We start from the raw sequence: 24580 nt of genomic DNA on the forward strand, positions 1-24580 counted from the left end.
TAAAAATGGAAAATTGTTCAATTTAAATTCAAAAAATCATTCAATTATCCTACAGAAAGGCAGGATAAAAGAAACAGAGAAATTTAAAACAAACAAAAGTAAAATGGCCAACTTAAGCCTCAACATATCAGTAAGTACATTAAATGCAAATGGTCTAAATACACCAATTAAAAAACTGAGATTGGCAGAGTGAATTAAGTAACATGTCCCAACAATATGCTCTCTACAAGGCATTCACTTCAAATATAACATCATAGATAGGTTGAAAATAAAAGGATGGAAAAAGATGTATCATGCAAACATCAAACAAAGGAAAGCAGGAATGTCTGTGTTAACTGACTTCAGAGCAAAGGAAATTACCAGAGACAGAGAGGGATATTGTATAATAAAAAGATTAATCCACTAAGAAGATTTAGCAACCCTAAATGCATCAAACAACAGAGGTGCAAAATATGTCAAGAAATAATTGATAGAACAGAAAGGAAAAATCAGCAAACCCACAATTATAGTTGGAGATTTCAACATCCCTCTATCAACCATTGATAGAACATATAAAGAGAAAATCAAGAAGGATATAGAAGAACCAAATAACAAAATTAACCAACAGTATGTAATTGACACTGATAGGATGCTTCATTCAACAAAGCTGAATATGTGTTCTTTTTCACCAAATTTTTAAAAAATTAAAAATACAGAGTATATTCACGGACTACATGGAAGCAAACTGAAATCCATTATAGAGGATAACAGGAAAATCTCCAAACAGTTGGAAACCAAACAATATATTTCTAAATAATCCATGGGCCGAAGAGGAAATCTGAAGGTAAATTTAAAAATTACATTAAATGGACTTAAAATGAAAATATAATAGCTTAAAATTTGTGAAACAAACTCAATGACAGCAAAAACCCTAAACAACCCAATTTAAAAATCAGCAAATGACTTGGATAGCCATTTCTCAAAGAAGGTATATAAATAGCCAACAAGCACATGAAAAGATGCTCAGTATCACCAACCATTAGGGAAATGCAAATCAAAAAGCACCATAAGATACTGCTTCACACTCATTAAGATGACTATTATCAGACAAATAGAAAATAACAATTCCTGGCAAGCTTGTAAAGAAATTGGAATGCCTGTGCATTGCTGGTGGGAATGTAAAATGGTACAGCTGCTGTATAAAACGGTATGGTTGTTCCTCAAGAAATTAAACGTAGAATTACTGTATAATCCAGCAATTCTACTTTTGGGTACATACCCAAAAGAAGTAAAAGTAGGGACTCCAACAGATATTTGTATACCCATGTTCATAGCTGCATTATTCCCCATAGCCAAAAGGTGGAAGCAATCCAGGTGTCCATTGACAGATGAATGGATAAATTGTGGTATATACATACAACAGAATGTTATTCAGCCTTAAAAGGGAAGAAAATTCTGACACTTGCTACAACATGGATGAACCTTGAAGACATTATGCTAAGTGAAATAAGTCAGTCAGAAAAGGACAAATATTGTACGATTCCACTTATATGAGGAATCCAGAATAGTCAAATTCATGGAAACAGAAAGTAGAATGGTGATTTTTAGGGACTGCAGGGAATGAGGAATGGAGTTATTGTTTAATGGGTACAAAGTTTCAGTTTGGGGAAAAAAAAATTTCTGGAGATAGATGGTGGTGATGGTTGCAGAACAATGTGAATAATGCCATGGAATTGCACTCCTAAAAATGGTTAAAGTGATAAATTTTATGATATGTATATTTCATCAAAACTAAAAAATGTGGGGCATAGCTAAAGCAGTGCTGAGAGGAAAATTTATAGCACTAATTGCACACATTAGAAAGGAGGAAATGTCTCAAATCATTAGTGTAAGATTCTGCCTCAGTCAGTAATCTAGAAAAAGAAGAGCAAAATAAACCCAGAGCAAGCAGAGGGAGGGAAGTAATAAAGATAAAAGCAGGAATCAATGAAATTGAAAAAAGAAAAAAAAAAGAGATATTTAACAAACAAAGAGCTGGTTCTTTGAAGAGTTCAATATTATTGGCAAACCTCCACTAAGACTGACAAAGGAAAAAAAAAAGAGAGAGAGAGAAGACTCAAATCACCAATATGAAGAATGAAACATGGTATATCACTACCAACTTGCCATAATGTATATCAGGTGTTCTGTTTGAGACATATTGAGTTTGACACGTACCATGAAACTTCCAAGCCATAAAGTAGGCACAAGAATTTAGGTGCCTTGGGGCACAGGACTCTTGTTGAAACCTGCCTCGGCAGGTTTTGGTCATTTGCCATGTGACAGTGCATCTTTCACCTGAGAACAGATACATCTGATTAAACTATTATGCGGAGTACATTGCATAGCCAGGCTTAGTTTATTTCATTCCACGGAGATAATTTATTTAAGTCATAACAAGAAATAAAATGAAAGCATGTCAGTTTCCTTATATATTTTTCATTATGTCATGAATATTTTTGCATGATTGCTACTTTATAATAGCTCCAATAGAGAAAGAATCAGCCACCTCTACATCCCAAATGATGTCACTGTCATCAGTGGGTGTAAATGAAGGAAGGTCACACATAGAAGAAAGGAATGAAAGGCTGTGTCTATGTAGCTTAATTGCCAATGAACCTTGTTTATCCACCCCCTTGCAAGATATATCTGGGGGCTGGATGATTGATCAGGAAGTGTGTTCTCCAGTGCTGCTCAGACTTTTGAAACTTGAGGCAGAAAACCTTCATCATCATAATGCAGAGAAATTAGAGTGGGTGATAGCTGATTGCTACTTACTGTCTAGCGGAAAATGGGGTTTTGTTGGAAAACTTCTCAGACTGATGTCTGTCTCTAAGTTCTGAACATTTCACTCTCTGATTATAAAAAGAACCTACTATATAATTAGACCCTTGAGAGGGAGAAAGTATCTCTACTTATTTTTGGCCACAACTTCCACTAAAACAACAGGGAGACCATCATGTACATCCTTTAAAGTCACGGGAATTTCTACAATTACGTGGAACAGTGTTTCTAAAAATTTTGGCAATTTTAGGTCTCCATTAGAAAGTATATTTTAAAAAGACTTATCAAAGTTTAAAACAATAGTACAAATAAAACAGAATATTTTAAAATTGACAATTATGATGATGATTCCAGATCAGTGAGGGAGATGAAATTATCTGAAATCTTTCAACAAGCTTCTGTATCTGGTTTAATAACGAATGGCTGTAGTTGACAACTGGGGCCATGTTCAGTTGATACATTCTTTTTAATCCCTTTTTCTATTAGACAGTTCTAACTTCTATTTTAGTCACCAGGAATGCACAACAGTGTTCAGTGTATGTTTAATGGTTCTGGAGATTCAGATTCAAAATGGACTTAAAATTTATAGACAGATTTTTTCAGTGACTACATACACTGTAATATCAGTTCAAAAGCTGAAAAGTTAAATGTGTCAACATGAAAGATAATGGTGAATGGGTCTTTATCCACTCTTTGTTTCATTCATCTCTGTAGAGCATTCCTTCAGGTTTTTATTACATATGCCCACATTATATACCTACAGTTTCATTCTCCAGCAGGTGAAAAAGTTATCAGGTGTTGTGAAAGAGTGAAACTCAGCAATCAAGCAATCTGCAACATGGTTTAGTTTTCTTTTGAAACCTCAATATTTTATCCTTAACTTGAAAAATTGTAGTATTTTAGCATGGTGTCATAGATTCAAACTGTTCAAGATTCTGCCCATTTCAATGAGAAACACAATTTAAGGAAATACTTAAAATCTTGTAAATGATCTGACATTATCAGAAATGTTTCATCTAATGTCTCATTTCACTCACTTGCATGCCTTTATAACAATCTGCATTCTTATGTGTGTAAAGGCATTTTGTTGCATAGCATGTTAAGAATACTGCTCGATTTGATCATATTCACAATTATCCTCTTTTCTTTTTGACCCTGAATTGAGATCAGGAGTGGGCTCTAGAGCTGGAATGCCTGGGTTGGAATCCCAGCTCCACTACTTACTAGTTGTGTGACCATGAACAACTTACTTAACCTCTCAGTTTCTTCATTGATAAACTGAGGATCATACTAGGTAGTGACAACCTCATAGGTCATAGCGGTCATTAAATGAGCTAATTCATCTAGAGGTTTTAGAGCAGTGATTGATATATAATAAGTACTGAGTACATGTTATTTGTTATTATATATGAATAGCAGAAAAAATAAGAATTTATGCAAATATCAGAGATTTTATCTCCTTGTAGTATATGCAGTACATGTGGTTTTCATTACTTTTCTAAGTGATTATGCTTTGTTAGTCAGAACTCTTTCTGTCATGAGTTGAAAGAAGAAAATGTTGAACCTGGCTTGAATGGAAAAAAGGAATACATTGGCTCACATAAACTGGGAAATCTAGAGGAGCTTTCTCGTTAAGCTTGGCTGAATTACATCAGACAGTGTTATCAATAATAAATCAATCTCTTTTTCTCTCTCTCTTCAATCGCTTGGTTCTGCTTTCTGCAATTTTGCTTTATTCTCAAGAAAGAAGTGGCTTTCAGCCACCCTGTGCTTATAGTTCTTAACTATCACAGTCTCAAAAAAGACTTTCCGTCTCACAACATCCTTGTGAATCCCCAGGTAAAATAAATATATAAAAATGGCTTATGGGAAAATCAGTCTCTTTTTAATTGCCCCTTGCACCTTCTCTCTAGAAGCATTTCTCCTTATCCCTGGATAAAATCTCAGGCTTGTTCCATATCTTTTAGTTAATGACAAATAGTTTTCTTTCTCAATGTTAAAAAACCCAGGCTGATATTAAAGCTTTAGTGTTTAATCCACTTTAAAGCTTCTTTCATTCCCCAGCTTAGCCCTTCTTCAGACTGGAAATTCTGCAGTGGGAACACACAGGTGGTGTTGGTTTCCTCACCTTTTTCTGTTCTCGTTCCTCTACTCCTCTCCCACTCACTATGCCTCTTTTGCATCCTCTAGTCTTGGAATAGGGGAATAAGGGGAAGAAAGGACAGAAAAGGTTTGCTCATATTATGCAGTCATAATCTGGCACTGGTGCCTCCGAGGGTGGCAGATGTCCAAAGGCTTACTCTTCATCTAATTTAGCCCTTTTGTGGGTTTCTTGGGGACTTGCTGGGAACCTCTTACTGGCAGTTCCCTGATGCTCACAGAAGTCTCTCGTGGCTAACTTATTTCAGTTTCTAGGTTCTGAAAGGCATTCTAAGAGTCGCTCTGGAGAGTCTACTCACCACTTCAGGTGGTGCTCTTGATTGGGAATCCTTTAAAACATGCAAGTCCAGCCGTCTTCCACAGGGTCCATATCTGGTTCTTCCATGCCTCACATCTTGCCCCCAGACTCTGGAAGTCCAGGACACTTCTGTTGCAGCTCTTTTTGCTGGGCTTGAGCCTGACTATAGGCAGCATGAGTTATCCTTTTACCCTGAACTTATCTTGTCAGGCTTTCCTGCTGCCCTGGTGCTGCCTTGACTAGATAAATTTTTCTGATTTTTTGTTTGTCTTGGTAGGTGTGTGTGGCTCTTCCATAAAGTGCATTTTTCAACTTAGCTTCATCAATAATATAGGTGATATTTTGGCCTCTGATTTTATTGTTTTATTTCTCACATTTTTCAGAATCTAGGTAGGAAAAGTGTTTTTTATTAGACGGAAGGAAAATCTCAGAGATCTACAGACCACCATACTGAGAAACACTAATCTATTGGGGAAAATATAGAATGAAATGGAGAAGGCCTAGGACATGGCCTCTGCCTTCAGATTTTTAGTTTAATTAGGGAAATAGGTAAGTAAACAAAATGTACAGTTCAAATAACTTGCCCCAGGTTAGGAAGAGTCAGAGCTTGAATCTGAACCCAGGTCTGATTTCAACTTCTTAATCCTTCTTAAGGCCTTACTCTGGCTTTTAGAAGCTTGGAGTTTAAGAGAGAAAGACATGCAATCTTCATTTCAGGATAGCATAGTAAGAAAAACCTTACTTCTATCAAGTGTTTTGATGTAGTAAAATATTATGATAGAAGGTCTTTCTTCAGATGCCAATGTCATTACTTGGCAATGACAGAGTGACTGTCTTGGTCAGTTCAGGCTGCTGTAACTAAGTACTGTACACTGGGTGACTTATTAACAGCAGACATTGATTTCTCACAGTTCTGGAGGCTGGAGGTCTGAGATCAGGATGCCAGCATGGTCAGGTTCTGGTGCAGAATCTTGGTCCAGGTTGCAAATGACTGATTACTTCTTGTATTCTCACATGGAGGAAAGAGCGTGAGCTAGTTGTCTGGCCTCTTCTTATAAGGGCACTAGTCTCATTCATGAGGCCTCTACCCTCGTGACCTAATTACCTCACCAAGGCCCCACCCCCAAATACCATCACATTTAGGATTAGATTTCAACATATGAATTTGGGGGGAGCACAAGAATTTAGTCTGTAATAATGTCCTGGGTATAAGTGCACGTATCTGCATGAATCTTGAAGTTCATCTCTAGTACCCAACCGGTTTAGTCACTCTCCACTTGTGTATACTGATCATGTGTGTATGCTCACCAAAACCCAATGCATTTTTAACATATTCTGAAACATTAGAAAACTATTCAGAATCAGAAAATCTCACAATTTCTGAGATTTCAAACGGTTTATTTTTACTGTACTTTGTTACATATTTAAAGAAGTATAATATTCAATTTCACAAAAATAACATTCATATTCTGATTTCATTTAAGTGATTTTTATACATCCACTCATTTGATACTTATACTGATGTTATGGAATATGTTATCATTATTATTATTATCAACACTATAATTATTATTATGTCATAAGAAACCTAAGTCTCAGAGTTGTAAAGAGGCTTGCCAAGTAACAGTTAGCAGCTGTCTGGGTTCTCTTCTGATTGAAACCTTTCGGCTCGACCTCAGTGCCTCAGATACTGCCAGCAGTCACTCTAGCTTTTCCTTGGCTAGCTCCTCCAGAATGATGGATATCTTCAGAAAGTTGCCAGTGTGACTGCAAGAGCTGATGATTGGCTGGCTAGAAATAAAACATATATCAGACACTGTGGTAAAGCACAAACACATTTATAGACGCATTGTTTTTAATCATGAAAAGCTGGTATGACAGGTAATTTTGAAATATTAAATTGTGTTTTGCTTTTCTACCTATAAAAAAATTTAAAAAAAGAATGAGCAGTATTAATGGTTTTTTGTTTTTTGGTTTTTTCTTTGCGGTACGCGGGCCTCCCACCGCTGTGGCCTTTCCCGTCGTGGAGCACAGGCTCCGGGCGTGCAGGCTCAGCGGCCATGGCTCACAGGCCCAGCCACTCCGCGGCACGTGGGATCCTCCCGGACCTGGGCATGAACTCGTGTCCCCTGCATCAGCAGGCAGACTCTCAACCACCGTACCACCAGGGAAGCCCAGTATTTATGTTTTATACTTTGTATTTTTCTCCCCTTATTCCAAGAAGGCAACCAGGACTTTGTATTCCCTTCCCTTGGGTATAATTTCTAAGAAGACAAAATTTCTGGTAGAAAAATCACTTTTTATGGACTTCTTGAAAGCTTAAATTCCTGGCAGGTATCATGAAAAAGAGGAAAGAGAAGCCAGTCTCTTCCAGGATGAGAAGTAGATAAAAGCAATGAAAGAACTGAGGTATAGTACAACATTTAAAAGGGGATGGAAATCTGCTAATTTTTGGTGTATTTGGAATGTGAAGTCTGATCCATTAAAATATCCACGGAAACGGGCTATTTCAAAGGAATGACTGCTTGATAAAGCTCAGAAGGCTGGACCCTAGACACTATGGCTGGAACATAGGCAAACGTTCAGGTGCCTGACTGCTACAGAAGCTCCAGAGCTACAGGACTTCGAAGTTCAGTATAGGATGAATGTTAGGTGTATCAGCTCTTCCAGAATGTCTCAAAGGCAGGTGAGGCCTCTGTGGACACATAGTTTTACAGAAGCCTCCATTATCATCTTTGTATGAAGGCAGGGAAAGAAAGGATTCACCAAAAGATTGCTTTTCTAGACACCTACTAGCTAGAAACTGGAAGACAAATTTAATTTTATTTAAAAACAATAAAGTATATACATGCATATGTGTGAGGTGGAGATGGATAGTTGAAGTGAGCTTGGCAAACGTGGATCATTTTTGACATTGAGTGATGGGTATATGGGGTCTCATGATACCATCCTCTTTTTGTATATGTTAAAAAAATTTTATAATAAAACATTTTTAAGAAGTCAATCATGTAACAATTCTTGCACTCCTATTTTGTAGAAAAAAATTCATCCTGGCCATGCTGGAAAGAGCCTATGAAGTACAAAATAAAGGGAGTGAGTAGCTCAGTAGCAATGCCTGCCATGCGTTTAGAATGGAGAAGTGGCAATATACATGACCTGTATTTTCCATCCTTGATTAAGATTCTCCAACTTCTGTGTTTTATACAGAGTCATCAGAAATCAAAATATTCTATTTTAGTCATCTTCACACAGAAATAGAACAAATATGTCATGCTTTAGTGGAGATAGATTAATAATTTGAATCAATAGCCATGTCTTTTATTATAAATAAGGTTATTGCCCAATATTTGATTCTGTAGCCTTTTTTTAATTGAAGTATAGTTGCTTTCCACTGCTGTGTCAGTTCCTGCTGTACAGCAAAGTGAATCAGCCATATGTATACACATATCCCCTCTTTTTTGGATTTCCTTCCCATTTAGGTCACCACAGAGCACCGAATAGAGTCCCCTGAGCTATACAGTAGATTCTCATTAGTTATCTGTTTTATACATTGTAGTGTATATATGTCAATCCCAATCTCCCAGTTCATCCCACACTGCCCCCCTTTCCCCCTTGATATCCACACATTTGTTCTCTATGTCTGTGTCTCTATTTCCGCTTTGCAAATAAGATCATCGATACCATTTTTCTAGATTCCACGTATATGCGTTAATATACAATATTTGTTTTTCTCTTTCTGACTTATTTCACTCTGTATGACAGTCTCTAGGTCCATCCATGTCTCTGCAAATGACACAATTTTGTTCCTTTTTATGGCTGAGTAATATTCCATTGTATATATGTAGCACATCTTCTTTAACCATTCCTCTGTTGATGGACATTTAGGTTGCTTCCATGTCCTGGCTATTGTAAATAGTGCTGCAATGAACATTGGAGTGCATGTATCTTTTTGAATTATGGTTTTCTCTGGGTATTTGCCCAGGAGTGGGATTTCTGGGTCATATGGTAGTTCTATTTTTAGTTTTTTAAGGAACCTCCATACTGTTCTCCATAGTGTCTGTACTGATTCGATAGCCTTTTAAACCAAAACCTGAATGAAATGTTTCTGCTTGCTTTAGTTACAAGGGAAGCTCTACTAGGAACAGAGATGGGATTTAACTAGAGTCCCTGATCCACTTAAGCTGCTAGATCCAGATACCCTTGCTGGTTTTGGTCCACCAGACTAGAAGATGATGAAATAAAACCCAGCCTGTATCCTCACCAGAGTTCGGGAACTGGATTTCATTTCCAAACTCAGAAAAAAGTTCTGGTACCCAGCTCCTCCCCCACTACCAGCTGTGATGCCCCAAACCTTCTCTCCCAGCTCTGTGGGTGCTCTGGGATGACACAATCAACCATCTAGGGCACCAGGGCTCAGATTCTTGCTCTTCCTAGAGCCCTAGAGCTGTCAGGCTCAGTGAGGCTCCCGAGTCGCCAGCCTCTCTCAAATTCTGCCATAGGACCTGCAGCTCAGCAGCCCCATGAGCCTGAGCCAGAAGAGCTCCTGCTTCCAGACTGTCTTATTAACACCAGGATACACAAGATGAGATGGGTCTAGCAGAGGGAAGTCAGAGCACCACCCAAGAGGCCTGGAACAGACCTCCAAGGACTGCCTGCTCTTTAAGCCCGGGCCGCTGCAGGGAGGAGCTATGTTCCTGTGAACCTATCATGGGTGAAAGCTTCCAATAGCTCAAGATTTGACATTAGCTCCTGAGGAGCATGTACTACTAACCAGCTGTCCACGTCTAGGTCTCTGGGGAATGTCCAGCCACACTTAGGACTGGCCCAAACACAGCTACTTCCCCAGAGAAACCACTGCTTTGGAACTGCTCACCCACATTCAGGCCCCTGAGAGTTCCTTGTTTCTCAGGGCTGAAGGTGGAGTATGAAAACCTGAAAAGGTTTCAAAAACTTCCTCCCCAAGGGTCTAAAAAATGATGTGCAGGAAGAAAATATTACAACTTTTATTTATATTCACTAATGGGCTAAAAAGAAAGTACACTTAAAATATATATATATATATAATTGACAGTGACATCCCCACTTGGTCCATGTGTCGCTTAAGGTATAAGCTGTAACCTGAGGGGAGAATATAAATTACACACCTCAAAGGGGTTGACAGCTGCACCCTCACACATCCATTCAAGCACATTGAACCCTAGTGTGGCTCACATATGCTTGGCTATGTGTGTTTATGAATTTGATATCATGAAGAGTAGACTTTGTATAATGCTTAAATTATAATGACATAAGGTGTGACCGTATAAATCTGTTTTATGTGTTGTTTTTATTTTTGTTTTTTGTGCAACATAGTTCCCTTATTATCTTTTGGCAAAGAACCTAAATGAGTAACAGTTTTCTTTCACTAAATTACCAGTGTTCCAAATTTGCTGACCTTTTTTGTGATGACAAGTAGCTGTCGATAGAATGCCACCTAACAGAGATCCTCAAAAAAGATAAAGACACTTACTGTCTTCTTTCAAGGTAGAGGTGACATTCTAAAAACGAGTGAGAAAATGATTGTTTTTGCTTTGTTTTCTTTTATTTTTAATTCTGGTATGGGAAAAGAATGTTGAAAAATGGATGTTTGGAAGTGTTTATATTATTGTTGTCAAAAATGATATGTCTCAGACATAAACTCATATCTTCCACTTAATAAAAATTGAATCAGAACTCTCTAACCTATTTTAAGATCTTCCAAATAAGAGTTTCAGTGGTTTTTTAAAAACCATTTGATGAAAATATTAAAATAAAATCCCTTCTGATTCATTCCAAAAAGAATCCGATTTTGACATCAGGAAAAGGGAGAACTTATTAAATATTTACAATGCAAGTGAACAAGAAATTTTTTGAATGAAACTCAGAAATTAATACCGTGATTTAGAAAGTGTAGCCAATGATGCACCTCCTGTTGGATCCACAGATCTTTTGAGAAATACTTTGCAGCAATGTTTTGATGGTCATCAAAACCAAGTATCAAAGTAAAATAAACACAACTAGACCTTTAATTTCTGCAACATAAGGCATTAAACCCAAATTTTATTTAATTAATGAAGTATACTCCCATCATATCACAATGCTCAGAGTTATTAATAATTTAGTGAGCCCGTGAATACAGATTCTTGTTTAATTAATATATATAATTTAAATATTTAAATATGCATATTCACTTGATTGTATTCTTTGTATAATGTCTGTTTTGTTAAATGGTTTGTAGTGTGCATAATACCTAGTACTATATTACATATATGTATACACACACACATACGTACACACACGTACAAAGAAAGAGGGAGAGAGAGCCAAAAAGTATGCAAGAATGCCCCTGGGTCACACACATGAAATCCAGAATATCTGGCTATAGCTTTTGAACGACAGCTTGAAATAGGGACTCTGAGGATGGCACATTTCTATAGCCCTAGTTTTAAACTCAAAGCTCGGCTTCTAACAATGTGTTTGATGAATGAAAATTCCAGTATGGCTAGAGGTTTGAATTGTCCTCAGATAATAATAAGCATCCATGAGTTCTTTCAAAAATGTTTTAATTCAACCACGTATACACAGAGCAGTGAAATAAAATTGCAAAATATTTACCTTTATAAAAAATTTTCTATTTCTGTTAGACCTGAGGAAAGGAGCCTGATGTTTCTATTGTGAACCACTAGATGGCAATAGCTCTACATTACTCTCAACCTCACTTCCTAGGGATCCTAGTGGTCTTGGAGTTGGCATTTGGAATAAATATTGTCTCTGCAGATATTTGCCAAGAAAAGGCATATCTGCTTTAGGAACTCTGAGATTGATATTATTAACGCAAGTGCATTTCTGTGCTTGTATCTTGTTGCATATATCTATGGCTACTGCAAGTTATCCACCAATTTGATTACCCTGGAGCTGTAAATTATTATAGCAAAATCAATAAAGAATTTATTTTAAGACATAGGAGTCCATAAAGGTCTGCATATGGAAAGTTTAAGATAATTGCAATGCTTTTATGTATGCTAACCTAACCTCATGGCTTTGGAATTACTGAATAAGACTCATGCTCATGCACAGCTACAAATACAGATAAAGGTGGCAAAGGTGAGAGTTCGCTCTTGCTTCTCTTCCTGGCTATTGCTGTGTATTCACAAATAAGCCACCTAACTGTGACTGAGAGCTGTCCAGTTCCTCTTCCATGGAATATGGATCTACAAGGAGCACCTGCAAAATGCATGAGGTTTTGGACAGAAAAAATGACAGAATTGGAGACAGAGTAATGACTGGGCAGCATGGAATGCTCTTTGGCTCAATACCTTGAGGAAACTGATACTGTGTAATTTTATATTGAAATAGGAACAAAATGTAAATTAACATTTCGTGGGGCTGTTTTGTTTGAGTTTACTCATGTAGCCATAGTGGGGTGGTGGAAAGAAACCATACTCAGAGTCCTGGAGTTGGTGTAATCACTAACTAGTTTGAACTAAAGCCCCCACAGATGAGACATATGAGATCTTTTAAGATTTCTTTGTTTTCTGTGACTTTATCAACTATTAGTTCTAAATGACTCAAAAATTGGGAAAAGAAACAGGTGGAATTAAATTTTTAAAACACCTCTTGACCTTTGAATTTGTATCTTTTTATTTCTCAAATACTTTTAGCTCTGACAGTTTCAGAAATGCGATTTTGTTTTAGCATCTTTCTCTGCCCTGAAAACTGCCTCCTGTCCTCTTCCAATTTTTAAAGCTTTCTGATGGCAATAAAAAGAGAGTGAGAGAGCACTAAAATGCAGACACCCTGAATATTAATTTTTTTAATTAAATAAGTATTGGTGAGAAAGAAACAAAAAGCCACAGTTTTCTGTAATTTATCTAAGACCACATTTGGCTGTTTATATGGAATATAACACAAGTGACTAACCTCTCTCAGTCTTTTTGCATTTATTTAACTTAAATTCCATCTCAATCTGGTTCTCATGGATTTCTTCCAGAGAGAATACCAAAGGATTGTTCTGGGACTGAATCTTCTTTTGACTGCCTACAACTAATTGACCAATGTGGTGTCTCAAAACAACAGTCATTCATTCATTCAACAGGCTCACACAGAGTTTCCAAATATTGTGTTCTCACATAACTGTCTAGAGCTAGAAGGAAGAAAACGGCAAAGGGGTCTTCTTCTAGTGTGCCTTTTTTTTTTTCCAGGGAGGATAATCTTTCCAGGTATCTCATAGCTCACTTTCCTCACATCTCTTTGGCCAGAATTGGGCCTCATACCTCCTCTAGGCTCATCCCTGGGAAAAGTGCATGGGGTTTATAGGAGAAAACATTTGAACTTGGTCTTGAGAAAAACTATCGTCTTGGTATAATACATGCAGAGAATAGAAAAACATATCCATCATTTTCTTTCCAGTGAGTAATTTGTGATCCTCAAAATACATTGCACAGTTCCCTTTCATGCTACTAGGTTCCTCTGATGATTTTAGAATCAGAGAAAGAAAACAAGTTATTTCATCTGAGAAATCACCCACTGAGCCAAAGCAAATAAAATAAAGTTTGTGATGTTGTAAAGGAAGATAGGAGTGCAAGAAAACAGGGAATCAAATGGAAACTGAAAATCTTGAAAAAATCAATTGGAGTTAAAAGATCAGTCAAGAGGGCTTCCCTGGTGGCGCAGTGGTTGAGAGTCTGCCTGCCGATGTAGGGCACATGGGTTCGTGCCCCAGTCTGGGAAGATCCCACATGCCGCAGAGCGGCTGGGCCCGTGAGCCATGGCCACTGAGCCTGCGCGTCCGGAGCCTATGCTCCGCAACGGGAGAGGCCACAACAGTGAGAGGCCCGCGTACCGCAAAAAAAAAAAAAAAAAAAAAAAAAAAAAAAAAAAAAATCAGTCAAGAAAGGAAACAGTAGCGGTAGCTCTGAAGGTTAGGTATTGATAGCACAATCCGTGCTGTTCTTAATGGGTCCTTACAGACACACCAAGAGAGGTGGTAAATGTTGGTGGCAAAGTGCTTAAACTCTAATAAAGACAAGTTTCATCTCGTCACTAAGGAATCTAACTTCCATTTCAGAGAGAAGTAGAAAGGGCATTATTCCATAAATAAGTATCTAGGATATTATGTAGTGCTAACTAGGGAAGTAAAGCTAAAGAACATATCAAGTGAATTTTGGAAAATTCCTAGCTTTATGAGTTCCATAGGCTTTAACCCAGATAAATGAGCTTAATTCCAAGACTCTGCCATTTAATAGCTGGGGTACCTTAAGTCACTTATTTTAATGAGCCTCAGTGTCCTTACTTGTAAAATGGTGCCGATAACAGTATCCTGCAACAAAGAACTGCTGTGACGATCAGATGAGATAATGATGAAACACCCAGCACAGGTTCTAGTGTAGAGCAAGTGCTCAGTAAATAGAAGTTCCCTCCTTTCTCTAGAGCAGTGCCTAGCCTACACCAACCTGGCTGCATCAGTCAGGTTCCAATCAGGAGACAGAAACTACACAGCGATTTGTACAAGTTTAATAAAAAGAATATTAACAATAACAGGAGATTTGAGTAACAAGGGAGGAGCTAATAAAGAAGTAAAGAGAACTCTAAAGAACATAGGAAAGGTAGATATAAGGAGTAGTTACAACCACGCAGGGGTATGACACAGCATCCAATATATTGAGCCCCCCTTCCACCCCTCCCCCCATGGCTGAGATCCAGATCTTGTTGAAGAGGGCATGGCCATGACCCACTGGATGGCAGAAAAGTAACTGTGGCGATGCACCTGTGGAAGCCACTGGAAGTCCGTACTCTACAGTGCTGAGAAAATTATGCACAGGGAATTATCTTGCCAGAGGCATTCCACTGCCAAACCACCAGAGAGGGTGCTGGAGGAAGCTGTTGGTCATAGGTGCTGCTCGCCACCGTGCACTGTGGGAGCTGGTGTTGGAGGAGACATCTGGGCTGAAGATTCCTGTTGCTGGAGAAACCACAATGCTGCAGGAGCCGGGACTGGAGTTGTGTGCAGTGAAGGAATCAGGCACTGAAGAAGCTACACACACTGCAGGAGCCTATTAGTGGAGTTCTCTGAAACCAGAAAAAAGACCCCCTTCCTCCACCATTGATTATCTCCCCAGGACTCTCTATTGACAAACCTTAGCATTGTCCCTTATATTAAAGAAGAAATAAAGAGCCCAACTTCATTCCACAGATCAGGCAATAAAGAGTAGATTTGTAGTTGAGAGGCAATAAAATGATGAAGGCACACTGGCTAACCTAGTTTCCTCTTTGGGGTGCATCAGTGTGGAATCATTCCCTGAATTTATTCAGAGGCCTCAGTGAGACTTGAGTTTCTTTCTCTCCACATCAATCCTAGCTCCTTCACCTTCCCATGAAGAAGAAACTGCTAATCTTATTCATCAAATTCTAGGCCATAGATTCATCCATATTTGCTAATGGGCAAGAATACTGTGCCAAAAATATCAGGCATCCACATTATATTTTTTCTCTTTCACTTTTTCTCTTTCATGGTGCTCTTGGGAGGAACTCTGTTACCTCTAATTTTTTCCACAGAACCTCCTGAGGGTCCTGGTCAGTGTGTCGGGTCCCTTGTACCATGTGGTTGGTCATTAGGTGGTAATACTCCAAAATTTGAATTTAGGCTGGTTGCAGGCAAAAAGCTGCAGACCTCTAACTCAGCTTTGCCAACACTTTGCATTAGGAGTAATTAGGTACTTACCCAATAATAATGAACTAATATTTGTTTCCCATTGGCTTTGTTCCCTGTGTCTATCTCCCTATAGAATTTTCAGGGATGATATCTCCCTATAGAATTTTCAGGGATGAGTTATGATTTGCAGAACAGGATTCAGGCATTCCTACATTTTCATAAACACCTTCAAAATTCCATCTTAATTTCTAACAACTGCCATCTTGTTTTTGCAAACAAATGTCTAAAGTGGTTGGCATTTCTTAAGTATGTCTTATATACTTACAATCATAAATACAGAAATATTTATGTAGCAATTTATAGTCTTCAACAGAAATATTTATATAACAACTTTACAAACAACTTCACGTTTCCTTAGGCCATCTTCACAATTTCTTTATGACATTGTTATTTTTACTCTTATTTTATGCCTAAGAAAACTGAAGTTGAGAGGCTAAATATATTTCTTAGTATCACATCATTTTAATAAGGCAGAGTTGGGATCTAGGCACAGGTGTTCTAATTCTTAAGCCTGTGTTCTTTCAAATAAATAAATACATTTTTTAAAATTCCTGGCACTACTATTTATGGAATAGTAGGTGTTCCATAAATGTTGACTTTACAAGTCCCTGCCCTCTACTTGTGCTAGCTGCTTTCTTTGTGCAGGAAGTAGATCTGTTAAGGCAGCTTATTTTCAGCTCCCATTGCTATGGTAATGCTAATTATTTAACATCTTGTTCTAAAGGCCAAGATCCCAATGGAGATCATACACAGGGCTCCTGCTATAATGAGCATGGCTTCCGGTGGTGGGAAAGAATACATTTTGATCTCTTCCTACAGTATTACAAAGTTATTTTGCGATTTGTAATTTTTGTTTCTTGGGAAACAAGATAAATTCCCCCAAGTATGTACTCATGCTGTTTAAACCTCCACACTTGTTTTTAAAGTTCTCAGGAAATGTAACTCTAAAACAGCTTTTTGGACAGCAGGGTCAATTGTTGTAGATAGATTCATTTAGTAAAAAACAGAGAACATCTGATGCTTTTAAAAGGAGATTTTCCCAAAATACTTACTGTTGGGGATTAAGAGCTTTTGAACAATCAGTGTTTATCCACTATTATTGCCAGACTACATTTAAACAGTTCCCAATTCATTCAGGATATATGGCCCACAAAATGTACTTTCTTGGCAATGTAGGAAACTTGCATTAGTGTTCTGTAGAGAAATAGAAAATGAGGAGGCAAGATGCTCTTTTCTTCCTCTCTGTTACTTCTATCAGTGGTACAGCATCCCCAGATGCTCTTCGATTCTGGTAACACTTCTTCCCTTTTGTCCTCTAACCTTTGGGGAGGTATCTGGTTTCGCAGGTATTAATTTCTGGACAACATTCCTTCCCCTACTTTACTCTTCCAGGACTCCTACTCATTTTTGCTCTTCCAACTTTCCAGTGCTAGGGTAACCAATTCCTTCGTTCAAAGCTCCCAAAAGGTTTCTGTTTTCCTGATTGAACCTAATTGATAGAGGAAACAAATCAATATGTTGATTTTGAAATGCATCAAGGTCTTAAAAGGAGTTAAAGGGTAGAATTAGGTATTCTTTAGATATTATTATCAAAGCCTTCTTAAAAGTGAATATATGAGTTACAGTCTAAAGTATGAGAAGGAGATAATAGTAAGGAGATCTGAAGGAAGTGTGTTTCAGCCAGAGGGGACCTTCTTTGGATGATAATTAGTGGTAGTTTGGATTAGAGGGGTGGCATTGGAGGTGAAGTGGGTGGATTCAAGATGTATTTTCAAATAAAATGAAAAAGAATTGTTCATGAAAAAATTAAAAATTGGGGTAAGAGAAGAGCAATAAGAGATGATGTGGTAGGCTGAATAACAGGCCCCAAACATATTCAGGTTCTAATCCTTGGAACCTGTGAATATAACTTCATTTGACAAAAGAGAGTGCAGGTGTGATTAAGTTTAGCATCTTGAGATGGAGAGGATTAGCCTGAATTACCTGGATGGGTCCTAAATGGAATCATATGTGTCCTTATCAGAAGGAGATTTGATAGGGCAGAGAAGGAAACCATGTGACCAAAGCACGGGGAGGAAGAGTCAGGGAGAAGATGCTATACACTGGCGTTAAAGATGGAGGATGGGTCACAAGCCAGAGAATAAAGGCAGCATTTAGAAGCTGGAAAAGGCAAGGAAACAAATTCTCCCTAAAGCCTCTGGAGGAAATGCAGCCCTGCTGACACCTTGACTGTGGCCCAGCGAAATCCATTTTGGACTTCTGACTTCTAGAATGATAAGAAAATTAATCTGTGTTTTTTTAAAGCCACCATGTTTGTGGTAATTTGTTAGAGCAGCCCTGGGAAACCAATATAGATGACTCCCAGAATCTCATTTTGAGCAACAGGGTAAGTGTGATACTATTTACTCAAATGAGAAATATTGGGAAATGAGCAAACAGGTTTGAAGAGTGGGAAGTATCAAAGAAATATCAAGAGGTCATTCTGAACTTGCTAGTCTTAAGATCTACGAGTAACCCAAATGTGAAATGATTAGTTGGCTCTTCCATATTTCCTACGTGGAGCTGGCCGAATTTCCTGGGTCAGTTGATTGTGGGTTTTCATCACATTTGGGAAATAGTCAACCTTATCTCTTCAAGTGTTTGTTCTGCTCCATTATCTGGGACTTTTCTGGGACTCCCATTCCAATGTTAGACTTCTTGATATTACTTGACAAGCCACTGAAGCTCTGTTCATTTTTTTTTTCCATTTAAAAATAATCTGCGTCTGAGCTTGGAAATTTCTATTTACCTATCTTCAGTTTCACTGATACATTTCTTCTGAAAGCACTTCTTATTTTAATTTCAGATATTGTAGTTTTCAGTTCTTGGGTAGCCATTTGGTTCAATTTTAGTTTCCATATATTTTCTGAAATGTATCTTTACTCATATCCATTTTTCTTATTAACTCTTTAATATATCTATAGTAGTCATTTTAAACTTATTGTTTGCTAATTCCAATATCTGCTATGTCTGTGTCCACTTTTATTGGCTGATTTTTCTTTTGAATATAGATGTCAGTTTCCTGCCTCTTTACATTTCTAGTAATTTTATTTTACATTGAATAATATTTTGCAGAGACTTTGGATTCTGTAACTTTCCTCTGGAAAATGTTAATTTTAATTTAGCAAGCAATTAAGCTGCTGGTGGACCAACTTGATCCTAAGGTTTTGTTTTTAGTTTTGTTAGAGTGATTGTAATTGAATTTTTCGCTCAGTTCAGGGCATAGACTTTAGTCCTGGGAATGGTCTTTATTACTATAAGTTGTGGCCCTTCTGAAGTATCAATTACAAACCTGGATTTAATTCCTCTAATTAGGCAGAACTCGAATTCCAAACTGCACCTCCCTAATACCAGGCAGCTACTAAAATTCCTGTTCAGTATTTTAGCTTTCCAACTGTTGTTTTCTACTAAGTTCATTAGAATCTCATCCTACACATGTGCAGCTGAATTTTGGAAGAGTTCACACACAGATTTGGGGACCACGCCTTCTGTGGTTTAATCCTTTCATGCACTTACCTATCCTCGTCAGTTTCTAGCAGCCCCAAACTTTGACCTCAGACTTCTGTTTTCTGCTTGAACTGTATCTCCTGTGCACAGGGCAGACTGGAGAGTGCTATCATGGGAAAAGCCAGTTAAATGTGGATCTCACCCAGTGTGTTTCCAATCTGGAAAGTGTAATATCAGCTCCAGTTTCTGCCTGCTCTCAGTTGATATGAAGAGACGTAGAAATAGACATACATATGTTTCTTTGTCCAGAGTTTATAATTGTTATTGGCAGGAAACAGTCCAATATAAGCTGCCATACTATCATCAGAATCCTGGCAGTTGGTTGAATCTTGATTTCAGGAAAGAATTCTGGAGCTAATATAGTAATTTATATTTATCAATAGGAGAAACGTCTAGTAAAGTGCTTCTAATTATTGGTTTCACATTACAGTAACCTGACAGTTTTTAATCTATTTGGCCAGATACCCCAAAATCAAATAAATCAGACTTTCTGGAGGTTGGACCCAGGGGTCATTAGTTGTTAAACCTCCTCAGGTGATTAAAATATGCGTTTAGAGTTGAGAACCTCTAATCTTGAAGATAAGCAGGGTAAGAGAAGTAGATTCAGATTTGACAACCAGTATTATTCAGTAAAGGGACTGAGAAGGAACAACCAGAGGAAGGTAGTATCATGAAAGCCAAGAGAGGAGAGTGTTTCTCTAAGCAGGAGAAGTCATCAAATGTGTTAAATGCTGCTCACAGTTTCAGTTGAGGACAGAAAAGCAATAGTATTTTGCAACATGGTATTTGTTGGTGATAAACATATCAAAACAAATGCAAGAGTTTTTAATATTAATTGTGATCAAAGTAGATGAGCAGTATTGGGATATACATACTATGTTTCAGATGTGGATACGAAGAAAACCTTATTTCTGTAACTGCTCTCATCCACCTCATCGTCTATTGTTGCATAGTCATGAAAGAAAAAATTAAACTGCCCCCATAGCTCTCTCTCTTCTAGTTTGAAAGTCTCTTTCAAGTCAAGTCAGCCTCTTTGAGATTCTTAGTCATGACCACAGTTGAATCAGTTCTGCCCTTTTCCCTCTCCCTTTTCTGTATATATGTGGGAGGGGCTGGAGAGACATAAGTTCTTGGGTAGCACACATGCTATCTGCGGTGTTAGGGTTAAGAATGATGGATGTCCTATGAGTCTTCACGAGATTCCTTATGTGCATCCATCACCAACCAAGTCACTGGGTGAGATACTATGCTTGCCAGCTTCCTTATCCTTGCACCTGCTTTTGAAGTCTGGGGTCACAACTAGAATCTCTGACCTTGAAGTCTCCCAAATCTGTATTCCCTCCTCCAAGCTTCAAGCCTCTATTGCTTTACAGTTTCCTCATTGTTCCTCATTGTACATCTGAAACCAAGCTAAAGTTTTAAAATAAGGACTTATTAAAGATGAAACTGGAAGTAATGATAAAAGGGAATATAGCAAGTAACATGTAAGTTGTTAACTCATAGAACAAAATATTAAAGCATATTTATATTAGAAGTCCCAATTAAAGAAATCAAGACTTAGAGAGGTATCTGCTAGGAGTTATGCCTCTTTTCTATATTCTGCCTTGATAATTCATCATTTCCTGTTATCTTCCTGGTCCCTTATCTTAGGAACTGCCTGTTCCAAAGATAACTGACTCTGATAATAGCCTTTCAGGGAGATCACCCCTTAATACAATCATAATAATTGGAATCATAATAATTCCAATACCCACAACAGATGAACACAGTATCAAGTGGCTCATTTTCTTAAGTTTCAAATATCAAAATATAAAAATATTAAAGTGTTAAATTAAAAAAATGACTGGGGCTTCCCTGGTGGCGCAGTGGTTGAGAATCCGCCTGCCGATGCAGGGGACACGGGTTCGTGCCCCGGTCCAGGAAGATCCCACATGCCACGGAACGGTTGGGCCCGTGGGTCATGGCCGCTGAGCCTGCGTGTCCGGAGCCTGTGCTCCACAACGGGAGAGGCCACAACAGTGAGAGGCCCGCGTACCGCAAAAAAAAAAAAAAAAAAGACTGAAAACAAAGTTATTGACATGAAAATTTTGAATATATCAATATGTTTAAAAGCAAAACATACATTATAATTTTAATAGTATAATTCATTAGTTTGAAAACACAATGCACATTTTTTCAAGGATTCAGAGAATGTTTGTAAAAATTATCTCTTGCTTCAAAGGAAACACATAGAGAATCTGGGACTCTAAGTGATCTGTCTCAGCATTCACTGTTGCTGAATGTCTACTTCTTGTCCCTATTTTTGGGGACTCTATTTGCAGATAGGTTTTTATAAGGCTGATAGGTGTGGGTACTCCAGGTGCTAACTGTGGAGCTGAGATAAACAATACAAGCCATAGTTGACTACATGGCCCAAGGTCTACACCTGAGAAAACTTCTTAAGTATGAGTCTAGGGGATAAGTGAATGACTGTAATAAGAGGCTAAAGAATCAAGGAATGCAGAGAAACAAGTTCAAACAATTATAGTGAATTGAAATTATCTAGAACGTTACTACTGAAAATGTCCCTAGACCAGCATCAACAACATTATCTAGGAGCATGTTAGAAATTCAAAATCTCAGACCCCATCAAAGACTTACTGAATCAGAATCTGCATTTTAATAACACCTCCAGATGATTTGAAGACACAGAGTTCAACAACTGATCTAGGATATAACTGAAAAAGCAAAGCTAAGTTATGTTGAGCCTAGGGTTATAATTCAATTCGTTTTTTATATTAATTTTTATTGGAGTATAGTTGCTTTACAATGTTGTGTTAGTTTCTGCTGTACAGCAAAGTGAATCAGTTATACGTATACATACATCCACTTTTTTTAAATTTCCTTCCCATTTATGTCACCACATAGCATTGAGTAGAGTTCTCTGTGCCGTACAGTAGGTTCTCATTTGTTATCAGTTTTATACATAGTAGTGTATATATGTCAATCCCAGTCTCCCAGTTCATCCCACCCCTCCTTCCCCACCTTGGTAACCATAAGTTTGTTCTCCACATCTGTGACTCTATTTCTGCTTTGCAAATAAGTTCATCTGTACCATATAATTCAATTCTTCATCATTATAAAGCTAACTTGGATAATATTATGATATCAAGGAGTGGGAAATAAAGCCAGAGATGGAAATTCTACTTATTTCAAGTATAAAAAAACTAATGCAATAATTTGGCCTCAGTGTGGCATGTAGGGGTTCAAGGTCAGAGGCAGTAGATGATAAATGTTTACTGGGGGAATGCAAGTCACATAGGAATGAATTTACATTAACTCTAATTCCAGTTATGGAATGTTTGACCTGAAATGCCGCTCCTCTGATGAGAGTCAGTGCTTCTCCTTTGGTTAAGATGGAAGGAAATGAAACTCATTGAGTTACAAAGGTCCAGGAATAGCAGTGATAGCTCAAAATAAACATTAAATGCTAGTTCAAATATTTGTAGGTAACGGGGATTGAAATTGAAAGCACACTTGGTTAATTATCTAGGGTCTTAAATCCTGAGTTTTATCACACCTAATAAATGAGACTTGAATGAATTGAAAGTCTAATATGACAGCTCCTAAAATCTTACCTTCAAAACAATAGTCAATGTTAAACATCAGGGAAGTTAAATTGAGGCTTGGAGTTGCTTCTCCCTACATAGCTTTTCATAGTCTGACAATTTTCTCCCACTGAATTGACCCTGGTAAAAATTTATTTGCTCATAATTCTGGCTTCTTGATTTCCATATATTCTTTCATAAGTATTTATTAAACATCTTTTATGTATCAGATAATGAGCTAGGTTCCTGGAATACAGAACTAAGGCCAGTTCCTGACCTTTGGGGAGTCAGAAGTCAGGGATGCATCTACATTAATAGGAAAATGTCCTTAATAGTGGCATAAACAGCTAATTATGGAGAAGAAGAGGGACTGGTGGAAGACTAGAGGGCCAGAGAATATAACTATAGTGAAAAAAAGATTTAATGTGTATAACCTTTATCAATGAAAAAAATGATTAACACTGAATGTCTCTTTTGATAATTTCAGGAACCATGTGAAATAGGTATTCATCTGCTTTTGCAAATGAAGAATCGGAGCCTGAAGGAAGATTAGCAACTTACTCAGGATTTTACAGGCAAGTGGGGACTCAAATGAGAAACTGGGTTTTATAACACTAGAATTCCAGGCCTTCCGCCTAACTACCCATGACCCATGACTATTCTAAGTAATAACATATCCAGGAGTAACATTTTAGGATACTTCAGAATCCTTATCCATTAGCTATGAACGTGGTCCTGCTGAAGGATATATCACCTGACTGATTGATTTGGTGTGTTTGGGTGATGTAATAATTTAGACAGGTCCCTCTCACCACCTTGCTTTTCTTTGTTTATCTCTCTGAAAGCTAGTCATTTGTTAAAAAATAACCACCTTCCAATACTCAGGTAAAGATAGCTGAGTGCTTGGATTCCACTGCTAGAATTTTAAAGTAAGCTTAGTATGTTATTTAAGGTTTATTTATAAGGCATGCCTCTACCATGTACAAAATGGTACATTGGGGCTTGTGTGAAAAAACAACATTTCTGATAACCTAGTTGCCCAGGACTACCCCAAATAAACTAAATCAGAATCCCTGGTAGTTGGACCCAATCATCAGTAGCTGTTAAACCTCCCCAGGTAATTTTAGTGTGCATATGGACAGGATGACTGACTCGAATGTAATGTAAAATGGCTACTGCAAAGACAACAGCTAATTGCTAGTCACTACTTGGCCTAAGCCAAGCAACATGCTAAACTCTTCAATGGGATGGTCTCATTTTCACAACAATCCAGTGAGGAGAGTGGTATTGTTACCCATTATCTCCATTATTTTACATGAGAGAAATGAGGCTTTCTCAGGGGCTCGTTAGTGTGTCCAAGGTCAGTGGTGAACCCCAAATTTCTGATTCCAGATTCCAGGTCCTAGCCACTAGACTATACTGACTTCCTATAATAAAGCTAAAGAGAAGAGAGATGCT

The 24580-nt window shown here is 37.8% G+C and overlaps 1 pseudogene; it reads left to right on the forward strand.

Moving 5' to 3' along the window:
* Positions 1–24580, forward strand: part of LOC132522602 (WD repeat domain phosphoinositide-interacting protein 3-like) — a 96149-nt pseudogene that overhangs the window by 40168 nt on the left and 31401 nt on the right.

Source organism: Lagenorhynchus albirostris, chromosome 7, assembly GCF_949774975.1.
Source record: "Lagenorhynchus albirostris chromosome 7, mLagAlb1.1, whole genome shotgun sequence".
NCBI lineage: Eukaryota > Metazoa > Chordata > Mammalia > Artiodactyla > Delphinidae > Lagenorhynchus > Lagenorhynchus albirostris.